Source organism: Lampetra fluviatilis, chromosome 11 (assembly GCF_964198595.1).
Source record: "Lampetra fluviatilis chromosome 11, kcLamFluv1.1, whole genome shotgun sequence".
NCBI lineage: Eukaryota > Metazoa > Chordata > Hyperoartia > Petromyzontiformes > Petromyzontidae > Lampetra > Lampetra fluviatilis.
The window spans coordinates 6,200,423-6,217,434 of NC_136285.1; the positions used below are offsets into that span (position 1 = coordinate 6,200,423).

The 17,012-nt window shown below is 47.0% G+C and overlaps 2 protein-coding genes across 5 annotated transcripts in view; one reads left to right on the forward strand and one right to left on the reverse strand.

Moving 5' to 3' along the window:
• The window catches only part of IMMP2L (inner mitochondrial membrane peptidase subunit 2), a 382,842-nt gene that overhangs the window by 219,382 nt on the left and 146,448 nt on the right, over positions 1–17,012 (reverse strand). The gene's annotated exons all lie outside the window — the stretch shown is intronic.
• The window catches only part of LOC144934743 (leucine-rich repeat neuronal protein 1-like), a 51,156-nt gene continuing 35,743 nt past the window's right edge, over positions 1,600–17,012 (forward strand). The window contains exon 1 of the mRNA XM_078860846.1: positions 1,600–2,351. The gene's annotated coding sequence lies outside the window, so the exon portion shown is untranslated. The remainder of the gene's footprint in view (positions 2,352–17,012) is intronic.

A 17,012-nucleotide genomic window follows, 5' to 3' on the forward strand; every position in this document is an offset into this window, starting at 1 on the left:
CACCCCCGACTCACCCACCCCCAACTCACCCCCCACCCACAACTCACCCACCCCCATGCTCACCCACCCACCCACAACTCACCCACCCACAACTCACCCACCCACCACTCACCCACCCCCAACTCACCCACCCTAAAGTCACCCACCCCCAACTCACCCACACCCAACTCACCCACCCCAAACTCACCCACCCCCAAGTCACCCACCCCCAACACACCCACCCCTAAGGCACCCACCCCCAACACACCCACCCCCAACTCACCCAACCCCATTCTCACCCACCCCCATCCCACCCACCCCCAACTCACCCACCCCCAACTCACCCACCTCCAACTCACCCACCCCCAACTCACCCACCTCCAAATCCCCCACCTCACCCACCCACAACTCACCTACCCCCATCTCACCCACCCCCAACTCACCCACCCCCAACTCACCCACCCCCAACTCACCCACCCCAATTCACCCACCCCCAACTCACCCAACCCCCACCTCACACCCCCAACTCACCACCCACCCCCAACTCACCCCCCACCCACCCACCTCCAACTCACCCACCCCATCTCACCCACCCCCAACTCACCCACCCACAACTCACCCATCCACCCACAACTAACCCACCCCCAACTCACCCCCCACCCACCCACCCCCAACTCACCCACCCTCATCTCACCCACCCCCAACTCACCCACCCACAACTCACCCATCCACCCACAACTCACCCACCCCCAACTCACCCCCCACCCACCCACCCCCATCTCACCCACCCCCAACTCACCACACCCCCAACTCACCCCAACTCACCCACCCCCATCTCACCCACCCCCATCTCACCCACCCCCCCCAACTCACCCACCCCCAACTCACCCACCCTATCTCACCCACCCCCAATACACCCACCCCCAACTCTCCCACCCCCAACTCACCCACCCCCATCTCACCCACCCCCATCTCACCCACCCCCCCCCCAACTCACCCACCCCCAACTCTCCCACCCCCAACTCACCCACCCCCATCTCACCCACCCCCAACTCACCCACCCACCCACAACTAACCCACCCCCAACTCACCCCCCATCCACCCACCCCCAACTCACCCACCCACCCCCAACTCACCCACCGCCAACTCACCCACCCCCAACTCACCCCTCACCCACCCCCAACTCACCCACCCCCATGCTCACCCACCCACCCGCAACTCACCCACCCACAACTCACCCACCCCCAACTCACCCACCCCCAACTCACCCACCCCCAACTCACCCCCCACCCACAACTCACCCACCCCCATGCTCACCCACCCACCCACAACTCACCCACCCCCAACTCACCCACCCCCAACTCACCCCCCACCCACAACTCACCCACCCCCATGCTCACCCACCCACCCACAACTCACCCACCCACAACTCACCCACCCACAACTCACCCACCCCCATGCTCACCCACCCACAACTCACCCACCCACAACTCACCCACACACAACTCACCCACCCACCCACATCCCACCCACAACTCACCCACCCACAACTCACCCACCCACTCGCTTCTCAGCCATTGGAGGAGCTGCCCCGAGACTGACGGGAGACGGCGGCCAATCGGACGCCTGGGGAGGGCAGCGAGCGAGCGGGCTCTATCTAAAAAGACGGAGCGGAGCTCTCAGCACAAACAAACCGGGGCGGGGGAGAGTGAATAGAGAGGCAACACCGGCAAGGAGACGGCAGAGATAAAGGAACCAGGGGAGGGAGAGAGAGAGAGACAAAAGCGCAGTTTTGAGTCGCAGAGCCGAGGCCATTCGACTCGCAGAAAAATGTTTTCTCGATAGCGCGATCGCGATCTCTCAGTGACAAGTCGCCTGCCTCCAGGCTACCGGGGGTTCAACAACAACGCCGCCGCCGCCGAATATAAAAATGCATATTTGATAAGCAAAGAAGAACTGCTGCCGACGATAACAAGAAAAAGAGAGAAAATTGTCACCGGGACTTTTTATTATTTTTAAAACCAGCCGCCGCTTTTGCGCGTTTTATTCGCGACAGCCAGCGGGTTGTTGTTGTTTATGTTGTTGCTGTTGTTTTTTGCGAAGTGTCGCAACAAGCCCGTGCGCTGTCCATCGCTGCCCGATGCGCGAATGGGAATGCAAGACGGTGCCTGCTGCTACTGCTGCTGCTCCTCCTCCCGACAAGACTGTCCCCGTGCGGATGACACGAGGAGGCGGCTCGCGCTAGGAGGAAGGCTTCGAAGCACGTGCACGCATCGCTTCGTGTTTCTCTCTTTTGTTTTCACTCCTTTAAACTTCACCTTCAGCAGCCGCGCTTCTTGAAGAGGGAAACAAAATAAAGCACGTACGAACGGGTAAGCCAATATAAAAACCCACACTCTCTCACTCTCTCTCACATATATTTTTCACCATCGGTAATAACAAATCAGTCGTTCGTCTCTTGACAACTTGCAAATCGTTTGCGTCTTAACAGCAACATCTCTCGCGTTTTGCAGCACCTACAGCGGCGTTTCTAGTCCGCGTGTTTCAACACTCTGAAATAAAAATGTAGCATCTCAACCCCCCCCCCCCTCCACGAGTCTCTTGCCTGATGGCAGGTCGCTCCCGCTCTTCTGCTGTGCTCATTGCTGTTGTCTAGAACTTCACTCCATCACCATCCTGCGTTCACGTGTAAAGACCAAAGATCTATCTCATGTTCTCTGTTGGTTAAAGACCCCGATCGTTCCTCCTATAGCTTCTCTATCCTGCTGGCAAGTGTGCCTTCTCGTGATGGAACGGTCTCTCAAACAACATTTCAGTAAAGTCGTAAAATGCGACTTTCCTTGCCTACTAAGCCTCAATACGCGCATGAAGACGGACGCTTGTGTTGCGCCCGAAACGTCGTGATTTAATTTATTACATTTTTTTACCGACGTGACTTTACCGAAAAAAACAAAGAGCATGAATCCTTGCAGTCACGAAAACTTCAAATCTAGAAATAAACATTTTTCCTTTTATCATTTGTTTTTGGTCACTCGCAAATTCGCTCCCGTCAATGTGTGTGACCTCGTGCAGAGTAGACAGCAAAGCGCGTTTCCCTGGACGGATGAGCCGTGAAAGGGGCAATTTTTTTACTTAAAACTTTCGCGACTGCAGGAATTCACAATCGCCGCTTGTGTTGCGATCGACACGTCGTGGTATTTTAAAGCTTTTTTTTATTATTTTACCGAAAGAAACCATAGAATAAGTCAAGCGGTGATCGCGTTTGGCCGGGCACCTGCCGCGACTCGCGCCGTCACAGACGCGGAGCGGTGCCCCCCGGCAGCCCAGCGGGGCGGGGGGTGGTGGGGGTTTTGTTGTTGTTGTCACGTATCGGTTTAGTTGCTACGTATCGGTTTAGTTGTTGCGTATCGGGTTTGTTGTTACGTATCGATATTGTTGTTGTTACGTATCGATATTGTTGTTACGAATCGGTTTTGTTGTTGTCACGTATCGATATTGTTGTTACGTATCGGTTTTGTTGTTGTCACGTATCGATATTGTTGTTACGTATCGGTGTTGTTACGTATCGGTTTAGTTGTTACGTATCGGGTTTGTTGTTACGTATCGATATTGTTGTTACGTATCGATATTGTTGTTGTCACGTATCGGTGTTGTTGTTGTTGTTACGCTCGTGCGCCCCGCTGCCGCAGTGACCCCTGGCTCTGTTTGCCGCGCGCGCATCGCCGGTGCGTCCTGTCAGGGGCCCAGAGTGCGAAACGTCGCGCAGCTGGCGGAAATTTGATCCCCGTGGCAGTACCCAGGGGTACCGAATCATACAAAATGCCCGAGGCAATGAAGTATTTTATTTCTGGGACGCTATTTTTTTTTCCCAGCGGTGTTACTTAACTCCGTGACTGGGGGTAACCAATCGATCCGAAATCAGTGCCACTCCGTGATGTCGAAACGCCAAACGTCAGCGCAAAAAAAATAAATCCGTGATCGAATAAATTCAACTTTGAAGAGTGCATCGTGTGCAGCTCGTCGAGATGAGTCGATTGCCGCATCGGCGACCATCAACAGACTCAAAGTGACTGCATCACGGACATTATGCATAAGGTTCAATTAGGCAGGCGTGGCTAATTACACGGGAAGGCGAGCGTGGTTTTTATTGTTGTCGCTGCGTTTCCGCGGGCGAGTGCCGGCGTCGCGGGTACGTTGAACATCTTTCGCGCCGTACGTAGTCAGCCTTGCTGATGGGAGGGGAGGATCGTGTGGCTGCCGATATGCAATGCAGCAAGAACGACGGGCCAGGTGCCGTGGTTGCACTGCTGTGATCTGGCGTAATGTCGGAAACGGATGGTGTCGAGATTTGTAAATATCCCAAACCTCCTGGGCTGCAAGGTGGCCAGGATGTAGCAGGAGATAGAGCATGAGGATTGCTTGAGGGTTGGGACCCTTGTATGCGGGGTTGTACGTATGCTGAACTTCTTTTGCACCGTACCTAGCTAACCGTGCTAATCAGGGGTTGTCTCTTCGTACCCACGTTTTCCTGCTGCGTGTGAAATAATGATTTAAAAATGTATTCGAAAAAAATAGGTCATTAAAAAAAATAGTGTTGAAGGCTTGTCTGAACAATAAATTACATTTTTAGAATTCATATTCAAGTAGTGTCTCGTAAAATAGCATGTCATGTTTCTGTACACGAATGGGAGGTACAGCAGATTGAGGAGAGAGAGAGATCAGGGAGAGAAAGGGTAGATGAGTGGTCGTGGGTTAGATGAATATGCCACGTGCATTGCAGTCACAGTTCGGAAAATATTAAACTGATAGAACTATATGCGCATTTTGGAAATGTTAATGGGTAAGAGAAGAGCTACCACCATGTAATACAAAGACAATTAGGCTCAGGGTATAGCGAAGGTCATCATCAGCATGGAAGAACATTCTTAAGCCTGGATTTTAAGTGGGACAGGGGGTCGGCGGTACAAGACGTTAATGGGGAAGTAGTTCCGGACAGCAAAGGCAGCAGAAGAGAAAGGAGTGAGAACTCTTAACTGATCAGCAGTTGATTGTGGGTATTGAGAACAAACCCTGATTGCTGCTGTAGAAAGGATAGGGAGGTGGTGGGGGGGAGTGATGGGAGATGGGAAAGAAAGGGAGGGCAAGCCCAAGCAAAAAAAAATACAGTGATGACGATCGTATAATTGATCCGGAATTCGACTGGGAGCCAGCGGAAGGATCTCACAATTATAGAGCTCCAACCGAGAATCCTGGCAGCAGCACTGTGGGTCACGTGGAATTCGAAGGCGAGGGATTTAACGTCACAGAGGAGCAGTCGGGGCAAGAAGCGATGAAGACTTGAAGGGTCTCAGTAGAGCAGGGGGTAAGGTGAGTAGTGGATGTGAGAGACAGAGCAGGTGGAGGTAGGAGGTCTTGCAGAGCCACAATTCATTGTCTGATTGGAGTTGGCTCCCACTGTGCCGCTACTCCTGCTGCTAAGATAATCCCTCATCCCTTTGACATTGTGAAGAATTGTGAATACCATAACATAGATTGCTCGCACAGCACGACTCTGTCTAATTATATTCCGCTTCGTGCAATTGTTAAACTGCGAGGTTTCTCCATCGCTATGGGTGAGCATGGCAATGTTTTTGTTTTGAGAAGCATCATTTAGCCGACCAACCACAAAACAATGCTAGGAATCGTGACGATGACAATGATGATGATGATGACGATTCATTCAATTTGCGCGTTGAGATCGATACGCGGGGGGGGGGGGATAAATAACAATCTCGCAAATTACCAGCTGCACTTAATAAATATATAGCGGTGAACACGCAAGCGATTGCGATGCTAATAATGCGCCGTCTTAACAAGGGCTGCTACACGTCGGATTTTAAAATGCAACCGAGTGCTCAGAGCGCTGCCCGTGGGCTGTGACAGGCAGGCGCTGAATGGAGTTGGAGCCAAATTAAATTCCCTCTTGTCCACGGATGGGGCAGGGTCTTTCATTTACCCTCTCCGATTTGGGAGAAGGTGCCGCTATGGAAGGAAAATCCTCCCATATTTTTTTTCCTGGAGCGGATAACAGCAGACACATTTTTGTACCATTTGCTCATTAAAACGGATAGTTGCCCTCCGCCTTCGCGATGCACTGATTGCCCAAGCGGGGAGGGCAAGCTGTCTGTCATCGTGGCTCTGGATGGATGGAGGCTGCTGTGTTCACGCGGTCACACTGAGCCACACCTGAAGCTGGCGCCGAACAACAACAAAAAAGCCCGGCGCGGACGACTTTTACTTCATCAGCGCTGGTGGCCGCTTCGTGTTAAATTCGCCCACCTACACACAGCCCTGAGCCTGCAAACCACAGTCAATGCTGCTCCCACCCGTCCACTCTGGTACCTGATTACTCTCCCTCCTTACCCCCAATTTATACGTAAATAACACCGCTATCAGCACGAGGTAGATTTTCAAGAGCATGCTGCTCGTGCCTCCAATACATTCCTGAAGAAGCTCCCCGGACGTGTAAGGAAGCATCGGACGTCTTGACGAAAAGAAGGCGGAACAGCCCGCGAACACTTCTGGAGAGCTACATCGCCGTCTCTTACACATTTAAATTCGATCACACACGATAGAAAGTTGGTTCTTCTTCTCTGCTGCTCCTTAGTCTGTAAGTGTCGGTGCGCATTACAGGGAGAGGGGAATGACGGCCTGACGGTTAGCTCGCTCCATTGTAATTCCAGCTGGCCAGGTTCGACACCTGGTCTAGATGCTGCACAATCCAAGTGGAAAGTGGTTTCTGAGCTCATCACGAGCCTCCACTATACGCCGACTCAGCCTCATGCGAGCGCACGGTACCGTGTGCAAAAATCAACACTTGGGAAACAAAGGGTGGCTGGGTGTAATTTCTGACCACACCACCCACACACGTGCTGGCCCGCTTTAACAGGTGGTCCCCTAACACGCGTGCCACTGCAGTGTGTAAGACTTTGATCAATGACTGTTTTGTTTATGAGAGTATAGAGGGCTGTTACAATATATAAGGCCAAATAAAAAGGTATTTGAGCATTATCTTTGTACTTGTGACTCACTTGCCCTGCTTGACCTATCACGTGCACTGACATTACCTCCGAATGATTTTTGTTAAGCTCAGCTAAGCGGCCCACTGTTTCCCTTTTAGATATAGATGTCCTTATATGCTTGTGTTAGCATCCAACTCACCTATGACCACACCACGCGGAATACTGGAATTCTCCCCATCTTGTCAGATCTAAGAAAGCTAAGCTGGGTTGAGCCGAGAGAGTGCTTGGATGGATGAACGCCGCGCATAACAGGTTTCATAGGCTGGGGTCTCAGCAGTGAGACAGCTTCTATGCTCCTTTTATTGTATCATGTTTTATTGTTTATTATTTTATTATTTCCCTGCTACGTGACTTTACCGAAAGAACCAAGAAGATGAATCCCTGCAGTCACGAAAGCTTTAAATCGAAATTTACCTTCTATGCTCTCACGTCTGCGTGCCCCCGTCTTGGCCAATGCTCCCTGAGCGGTGTGGTTAAGTAAGGTCGAACGAAAGCCCCCGTGACCCGCACGGTGTGGGGAGGCCCCTCATCCGGCGGTGGCTTGACAAGAGGGCGATGCGACGTGCAGCCCAATCGTCGTCAACTCGTCCTCTCGCACCGCTTTGCCTGCCGTGCGCGCGCAGAGCCTAGCTCGGCGTCACGGCAGTACTACGGAGAAGCCGAGCAGTGCTATATGGCACACCGTGGGAGCGCACACTCATTTCAATTCCGTTTCTGGTGGGGGGGGGGGGGGGGTCCGTTGTGCTGACCTTTTTGCCTGCACGCATCTCTGAGTCCAGTTATGAGCACTCCGCCCCCCCACCCACCCACCTCCCCCAGCAGCAGCACAGCTTCTCAATCAGCCAAAGTAGAGGTGCAAGTTGTCGTCCCCCTCCTCTCCCCCACCACAATCTCTTCCCGCCCCGCATGTCCCATTGTGATTCAATTCCAAGACGAGCACTGCCCTATTCTTCATTTCCTCACTTGGCATAACATCAAATATCGCTGCTCGGGCCAACTCCTGACCCTTGTTGAGAGTTTTTACTTTGTTCGTTGGTGCAGGCTGCGCAGAGGCGATCTCGACCAAATTTTCTCCACATTTGATGACTTTTTTTAATTCTATAGTTTTGCGTCGAAAAAGGACCCATATTGAACAAAAAGGGTCCTTTCCTATGAATAGCTGGCACTTCGCCAGCTGTTCGGAGTTTGCTTGCTAAAAAAAATCTAGTGAAAAGTATGCACTCCCAGAATGCTGTGTGACTGATGAGGTGTAAAGAAAATACTTGAAAATGTTCCGTGGTGGGACAGATGTGTTCCAAATAACACAGGTGTGTGCCTTATTTGGATTTGGCGACTGGACTGGTAAATATTTAGTGCGATCTTCACTGATGCAGCAGACATTAGAAATACGGGTTGATTCCCACCACTTGTCCAAGAATATCTGCAGAGCATTTAGCGAGTCTCAGCATGTTCTCAATTTGTTAAGTAATGGATAGAGACTTGAATGTAACGGTATGTAAGCAATGCTTTCAAAGGCCATGCATTCAATTGAAAGCATAACCTGGCAGGTTACAAGATGGCATAAATGAAATAACACATTTGCTTGATAATACTTAGGCAGGGATTATTGACATTATTTAAATGACGCTCCACTTTGATTAAAAGCCATCACAGCCACAGGACTCTCTAATCTGCTGGGCATTTATGGCACAAAAAATCCCTTCAATTAAATATATCCATGAAGGTCGTCCTTTATGTTTATTTCATTTTCTGAGTTAAATATGAAAGAGATTTTAAATAAATGATAACCATAACGATACCATTCATACAAACATTTGGTTGAATGCAGCATTTGATCATTACTATTCTCGTATTTAAACGACACGTGGAAATAAGATAACCTTGACATTAGATTTGTTTCCCATAACCGTTAACTTATTAAAATTAATCACTTTTATATTATGTAATTTTATACATGGAGGAGGTGATGATGATAATTCCTCTACGGTAATGTTATAAACATAGAGGGGCTGAAATCATATTTAATCATGGATATTATGCGGCCTATGAATGGCACATGGAGTAACAGTGCTGAAATTGCCACAAGTTGACAACAATTGCGATGAGATGCACAGTCTTGTTTAACGTGGCAAAAGCAGACATTAATTCAATTTTTCAGAGCAACTTTGGCATGCAGAATGCCTGTAAGTAATATAGCACTTGTCAGCGGTTGAGTGCAATTAACTTTTGAAAAGGGTCGCATCTGCAAAGGCATTTATGTCTGCGAGGCAACCAGTGTAACATTGAGCTCTTTTGCATCTCCCCCCTCCCTTCCGCTTTCAGCCCAGCCAAACCACTTTTTGTTTCCAACAAACTCGTACGCGATATGAGACACTAATTCGGTCATTTACCATCTCAGATTACGACACTTCAATACAAAAACCTCAGTTTCACGGTACATAGCGAACTCGTGTACACGTTATGTATACCTGGCTTTCAACTTCACGGAAATTATAATTCAAGAAGAAACTAAAAGTTTGCATTGACATCGGGATATAAACGCAGTCTATATAAATGTAAATGTGTCTTTTTTCTAATTTGCATGATAGCAAAAAAAAGCGTTATTGGTGCACAGAATATGCCCTTGAAAACAATGTAACTTTTTTCTTATCTTACAAACATTGTAAAATCTTCTCTCTAACTTTAAGTCAGAATTTATTTCTCTGCCCCGAACAAGGGCATGAAGGGCATGATTATTGGTGCCATTTTTTTTTAGCTTTTTACATGGTTATGGGTTATGATGCAGCGTGCAGTTAGGGTGACAGTGGTGACATTTTGCATGTCACCTTGTGATTATTCTCCCCAGATACTAATACACGCCACGGCAGTCTTTACAGACTCATCTCAGGGTTGTTTTGTAAAATCTTTCTAAAGTACGACATTATTGTTGATAGCTATTGTGCCAACATTGCAAGCAACTACACTTTAAATCTTGAAAACATGTATTACATAAGCGTTAATGCTCAACAAAGTGCTGTACTTTTCCTACAATGTCTGTAATCTACAAGTAAATCACATTCATAAACAAGATGTCCCATTCTGATTAATTTCCCCATGGACAAACCGAACCAGTGATAGCGACTTCCACTTCTATCTCAGAACCACCAAATGTATAATTGAGCCTGAGATTTTGGTCACCAAGTGACAACACAAAAATAACAAAACATAATGATCACGACGTTTTGGGCGCAACACAAGCGTCCGTTGATCATCAACGGACGCTTGTGTTGATCATCAACGGACGCTTGTGTTGATAATCCGAAACATCGTAATCTATTTTATTTTCTACCTATGTGACTTTACCGAAAGAACCAAAGAGTATGGATTCCTGCAGTCACGAAAGCTTCAAATCAAGATTAAAACATAATTAATTTGGGTTTTCACTTCATTTGTCCGAGCCCAACTATTAAGGAAAATAACAATATTATATAAAATTAGTTTTTTCAGATGACTGAGACAAGATGCACCACTCTGAATACAGCTTGAAGGGATGCTGTGTAGAGCTTGGTATAAAGGGAGGAGCACCATTATTTCCTCATGGTCAGATCGGAATTGTACAAACATTCCAAGAAAACCTCTTTAAAAAATACTCTTTGAAACTCAGTTGAGGCTTTGCTGCAAATACAGAACTAAAAATATTACTTGACGAAATGTTTTACCAGAAATCTTTTATTTAAAAAAAATGTCCTATTAAGGGCGACTTCAATGTCTGTGGCCCACTGCGGCAGACTGGACGTAACGGAACGCGACGTCCCATTTTGGCAGTGCCTGAGTAAGCATGTGGCGCATTACAATGTCCCGGGCGCTTCCCAGAGTCTCTGCAACGTGAAACAATTCCACCAGTAAGTGGTGGGGGGAAATATATATATCTGAAGCGTCACCGGTTTTTTTTTTTACACGGAGCCCTCTATGTTGAGAATAACTGGAGCAGAGCCACTGCATTAAAGCAGTGCAGCTTTCTTTGCCCTCAAGGGGCTAAGAACTCGATTAAAATTATCTAATGAAGGTGCATTATTATTTATTTCCGTACATGTGTGCGCAGCTTAATAACCGACATAACGAGGTGCATTATTGCTTGATTACGATCATGATCCAGTCGATGCTTAATGACGTATGGCTTCCCTGTGATCAGCCGTTGCTGTTAATATTTGCAATTGCTGCGTTATTGGACGATATAATTACATAATTCTTTTTTAAAGAGTTATTACAATTCAGTTCAAATGGAATGTGATATTTCGTATTACAATGTCCCCAAAAATTCTAAACGACTCCATGCTTAATGATAGCATTGGGTGCACTTATTTCCATTTGTAGTATTGAACCGGTCGTGGAAATTCTACAATGTTATGACAAGGCCCATCAGCGCGTCCACTTTGTGAAATATATCCGCGTGATGTATAATGTATTATTACGATCATAATCATCAGATATGACAAATCTACTGCTAGATGAAGGCCTTCTCAAGCCATCACCATCCTCCATGGCCTTGCAATCCACCAATCCACCCAGCTCTAGCAAATGTGCCTATCCTCATTGCTCCATCTCCACAGTAGATGTGCTCTTGGTTGATTTTCCTCCATTGGCTGCCGCTCCTTAAGTTAGTTTCGCCCACAAGCCACCGCCTTTGTCCAGCGATACATCCCGCTTAAGCCCTCTTACTCTTCTTAACAGTCATAATTGTGTCTTCCACCTGCACATGCCCTCCAACCTGTGTCCCCTTGCCGTCTCTCAGCGTAATCCCAAGCATACATCTCTCCACGCACACTTTTGAGCAGCTGCTATGTTTCTGATCCACAAGCCATTGTAGGTAATACCCGCTGATTAAAATGCTTCCTCTGCAAAACATGTTGCTTCTCGTGATCAAATTGAGCTTTGCCAATATCAGCTTCCCTACAAACTGCTACTCTATATTATTTACAAAGCAGAAGGATCTGCGCTTTGCAAGTGTTCTCATTGTGGGTCATGTGCTCACTCAAAAAAAATGTCTCATGATCAGGCAAAGGGAATGAATGGGTACGAATCCTTTGAAAAAAACTCCGTGGAACCTCGTATGATTGCGCAAAAAACAACAGACGGTGGTGCAATTATTTTACAACATTCCCAGGGTGCAACAGCATGGGGCAGAACGAAGATTATAACCTATGAAGCGTGAAGTCAAGAGGTGAGTGCCCACTGACCATTAGACTAACCAGCTGTATAGTCTGGGGAAATATTTGAAGTAAATAAGGCCAGAAACGATGACAGTGTGTACATTGTATCGATTGGGATTACATTTTACATATGATGGTATTGAAGCAACAATGCTGGAGTAAAAAATAACGTTAAAATAATTGTTTTTTTTATTGCCATCATTTTGCCAGGAAAGTTATAGAGCCTTCGTTTATAAACTTTCCACGAAATTTTTTTTTAACGCATACATTTAATGCGCATGTTAAAGCTCTGGATTATGCTGTTATCCATTATGAAAAGGGGAATTCAGATAAACAAATATGAATAAACAACTGGGTAAACTAATAATTCCTACTTTGGCTATGAAGCTCAGCACGCTCAAGGACTTAAGCGCAATGCTAACCCCCAACGCTAATCCTAGCAATCTTCCTCCGCTGTTCACTCCAGCCCTGATATATTGGCGATGACAGAGTGGACCTGGGTGGGAGTCGAGCAAGAGACAGCGAGATGATAACACATTGTCACCGGGAGAAGCATTAACATGCGAGCAGGCGCGTCTGCGTGAGTGTGCTGTTTGTTGGTGTGTGTGTTTTTCTGTGCGTGAAGGAGCAGTAGTATAGCGGTTAGCACGCTGCGCTACAAATCCAGTGACCCGAGTTCGATTCCAGCTCAGGGCCAAAACCAGTCAGTGATGATTATTTGAACTGATCCTGGGTCGACTTAGCCTCAAATGAGTACCTGGTGCGATGGATAAACATCGCCACTGGCCACCCACCCCCTCGTGTGCCATGCCAGCATTCACATGTGCTCGTTAACTGCATTTGCCCCAACCGTCTGTTCAGGCTATAAGGTGTCTCTTTCTCTATGTTTTTTATATGTATGTTTGCATGCGTGTGGCGCAGTGATTTAGTAAACTGGTGCTATGATTCACGTGATCTGGGTTTGATTCCTGGCCATTTACAATATCCGTTACGTCGATGTGAGGTTTATGTACGGGCATCTCTCCAGTGCTGATGTTGACACAAATGGAACCGCCCGTGTTGCTGCTGGCCTCACCACCAACTTAAGTGCAGTACAAACCCTTAAATGCGTGCTTGCTAGCGGCAATCGCCTATACCACCAACTGTGTGTCAATAAATGGGGGGTCATTGTTATGTGCATAAGTGTACTGGTGCGTATGTATCTGGATATTATGTATGCATGAATGTGTGTTCATCTGTGTCTATGAGTGTGGTTTTACACACGAGCTTGTGTGCGAGCAAATGCATCCGTATGTGTATCCGTATATATAGCTGTGTGTGTGATCGCATGCGTGCATAAGTACATGCGCATGCGTGTGCGTGTACACATGCAGACAACGCGCGTGCTCGTGCGTATTTGGGTGCATGCAGTGCATACGTGTAGGTACACGTATGTGAGTTTGCGTGCGTGCGTCAGCAAATGTATGAATGTGCACGGATATTTACGTCTGTGTGTGCGCAGGGGTGCATGTGGTGAGGGGTAGTGTGGGGGTTCGCGCAACGCACTTCGAACCCGGCGGCCCCAGTTCGATTCCTGCTCACGACCAAAAACAGAGATGGATATTTGAACCCGTCCTGGACATCCCCTAGGTCCGCTCGGCCTTAATATGAACACCTGGTGGGGGGTGTGTAAACATCAGCATTGGAGAGACAAAGACGTATAATGACTTGACACTTCTCTTGAGGCGGCACTTTATGGAAGACACGTTCACTTGACATCAGGCGGAGACCCCCACTGCAACAGCCCCGAGTCTCCCGCGCATCTCCCTTTTATATACCGACACGAGGCCACGCCCCCCTTCTCGATCCTTCTCACTGACTCTGGACGCTCGCTCCACCGGCAGACTCCACCGCCCTCTTCCGTCGCCTGACCACGCTCCCTTCTCGGTCATTCCCGTAGCCACCAGTCCTCTTCGCACTCACAGCTGATAACCTTGCTGTCATTACCTCCCGTGGCCACTAGTCCCCTCACACCGCATGCAGGCTCTATTGTCATTACACATGCATGTATGCGGATCACCTGTGTTGCTGTGTAACGGTAGTGTAGCGTGGCGGTTAGCACACTGCGCTATGAACCCGGCGACCCGAGTTCGATTTTCACTCACGGCCAACATCGGTGACGATTATCTAACCGGTCCTGGACCTCCCCTATGTCAACTTAGCCTCAAATGAGTACCTGATCCAGTGTGTAAATATTGCAACAAGGGAGACAAAGGTGGCCAGGAGTGGTGCTGGCCACCCAGCCTTTCATATGCCGTGCCGGCCTCTATAGGTGCTACTCGCTAAAAGCACTTGCCCCAACAGTCTGTTAAATTTCGATTTAAAGCTTTCGTGACTGCAGGGATTCATCTTCTTGGTTCTTTCGGTAAAGTCACGTAGAAGGGAAATAATAAAATAATAAAAATTACAAACAAATTTTTTTTATATGTTTTATTTTTTTTACTTTATTATTTCCCTTCTACGTGACTTTACCGAAAGAACCAAGAAGACCAACAGTCTGTCTTTGTGCGTCAGTGTGCCTGTATGTATGCGTGTCTGCGCATCTTTGTTGTTGTGGAGCCGTCTGCTCTACGACCAAGCAGATACACACACCGTCGGGGGGCCAGGCGGTACCGGCTGCCCACTGCGGGGCCTAAACACCAACACAGATGGTGTTACCCCTTGCATGTTCCCCACTTCCCACCGTCATCCATAATTATCATCTAAAATCATAACGGGGAGCAACCTTTACGAGTCATACATATTTATAATATTGGATTGTGCCCACTATGGTTATCATTACAAATAAGGTGGGCCACTGTCATGAGAAATAGGAGGTTCAATCCACAGTGAAGGAAGTGTACACTTGTTTTTATACTTCTGTATAATAATATATGAAGTTGTTCGTATCTTAACTGTGATTCTTAAACATGTAATGGTTAGTTTAGAAATGCTTAGTTCTGTGTTTTCCAGTTGCCTGGGTGAAAAATAGTGGGATAGGTTTTGCCCAATCCTAACCAGCTGGTTCAGCAAACTTAATAAAGGACACTTAGGAAATGCTCTTTGCCTGCGGTTACCTTCACCTTCTCATTGAACCTCACCTCCGATGAGTGTGGTTGGTTGCGTACTGTGCGAAAGAAGTTCAACTTACATGTGATTAGTGTGGTTGGTTACGCGCGGTGTGAAATAAGTTCAACACACACATATACACATACGAACGAACTGCTCATTTAATACGTCTGATCGCTGTCACCCTTTTTAATAACTGCCCTACACATGAAAGTTCTGCTGTGGCCTGTGGCCTTGACGATGTGGGGAAATTCTTCATCCATCAGTGGAGAGAACATGGCTGCAGATGATGATGACGATGATGATGCCCTTCGCATGCCACTGCGAGTGACGTCTTGGCAAATGATGAACAACGCGTTTCGATAATCACGCCCAATGTGGGAGTGCTGTTAAGCTGGCACAGAAGGCAACCAAAAGTGAAACATGCCCCAAGTCATTAATGTTTTATTACAGAAAACACTAACCCCAAGCCTTAATGCACAATGCGTTTATAAAAGAACGAGAAATCCAGATATATATTTTCCCGAACGTGTTGTAACAGTGATCAACACGATGTTGCTAATCGTGACATTACTCGCACGTTTTAAATAAGAGATTGTGCCATTGTAATAAAGCAAACTGTATTTATTTAAGATCAAGTGGCATTAATAAATCCTTAACTCCTACATTTATATTATCTACCACTTGTCTGCCCTAAAAATTAGGCAAAATTAACTGCTACTCAATTCCTTTCAAGAAATAATAATACCCTTAGGCATCAAAAATGTACAAGCAAATGAAGAAATACGTAGGGAAACAGCTTAATGAGAGTAAAGTTTTTGATTCCCTTGATCCCTACGCGCAACTGATAACAACATGCAGTATATTCCTACATGCATTTTGGCGTTTGAACTTACAATTGACCTCAGCCGTACTTTTTTACCAGTCTAGATATCTTGATTCGAGTAAAAAAAAAATGTACGGCCGGTGCATGGGAAGAAGCTGGTGAATTTTTCTAGCCATCGTTTATCACGATGTTTCTCTCTCTCTCTCGAAGTAGCCAGGCAGCTGCGTGGAAAACTTTCGTATGCGGTTGGGGGGAGGGGGGCGAAATACAAGGGGGCAAAAGCCATCTCGAGGGCCTAATTCCAGACGTCCTCACCACGCTTTCGCGCGCGTGCAGTTATGCCCTTTCGCCAAACAAATTGTGACGGCGCATATACAGCAAAACGCTGCCACTCTAGATCAGGCCTTTACGATAACGGTGGCTAGAAAATACCGCACAGGCGGCGAACGATGCATCTGCACGGCAAACTATTAAGCTCCTTATTGTGCAAAGTCCATCCAAATATCTTACTCACTCCTGTCTGTACAGAGATTAAATCATAGGCCACGCACGACAGGACGAATTAAGCATGTAATGCCATGATATATTCTGTGCACATGTACGTGTACTCATGTAGGTAAAGGATTCTAGATTTGAAGCTTTCGTGACTGCAAGGATTCATATTCTTAGGTTTTTTTTCGGTAAAGTCACGTAGGTAAAAAATTAAAATTAATAAAAGTAAAATAAAAATAAAATTGTAAAATTGTATTTTATTTTTATTTTACTTTTATTAATTTAAATTTTTTACCTACGTGACTTTACCGAAAAAACCTAAGAATAGGTAAAGGATATTTAAGTCCATACTTTGCCGTTAAGTATTCATAAAGTACA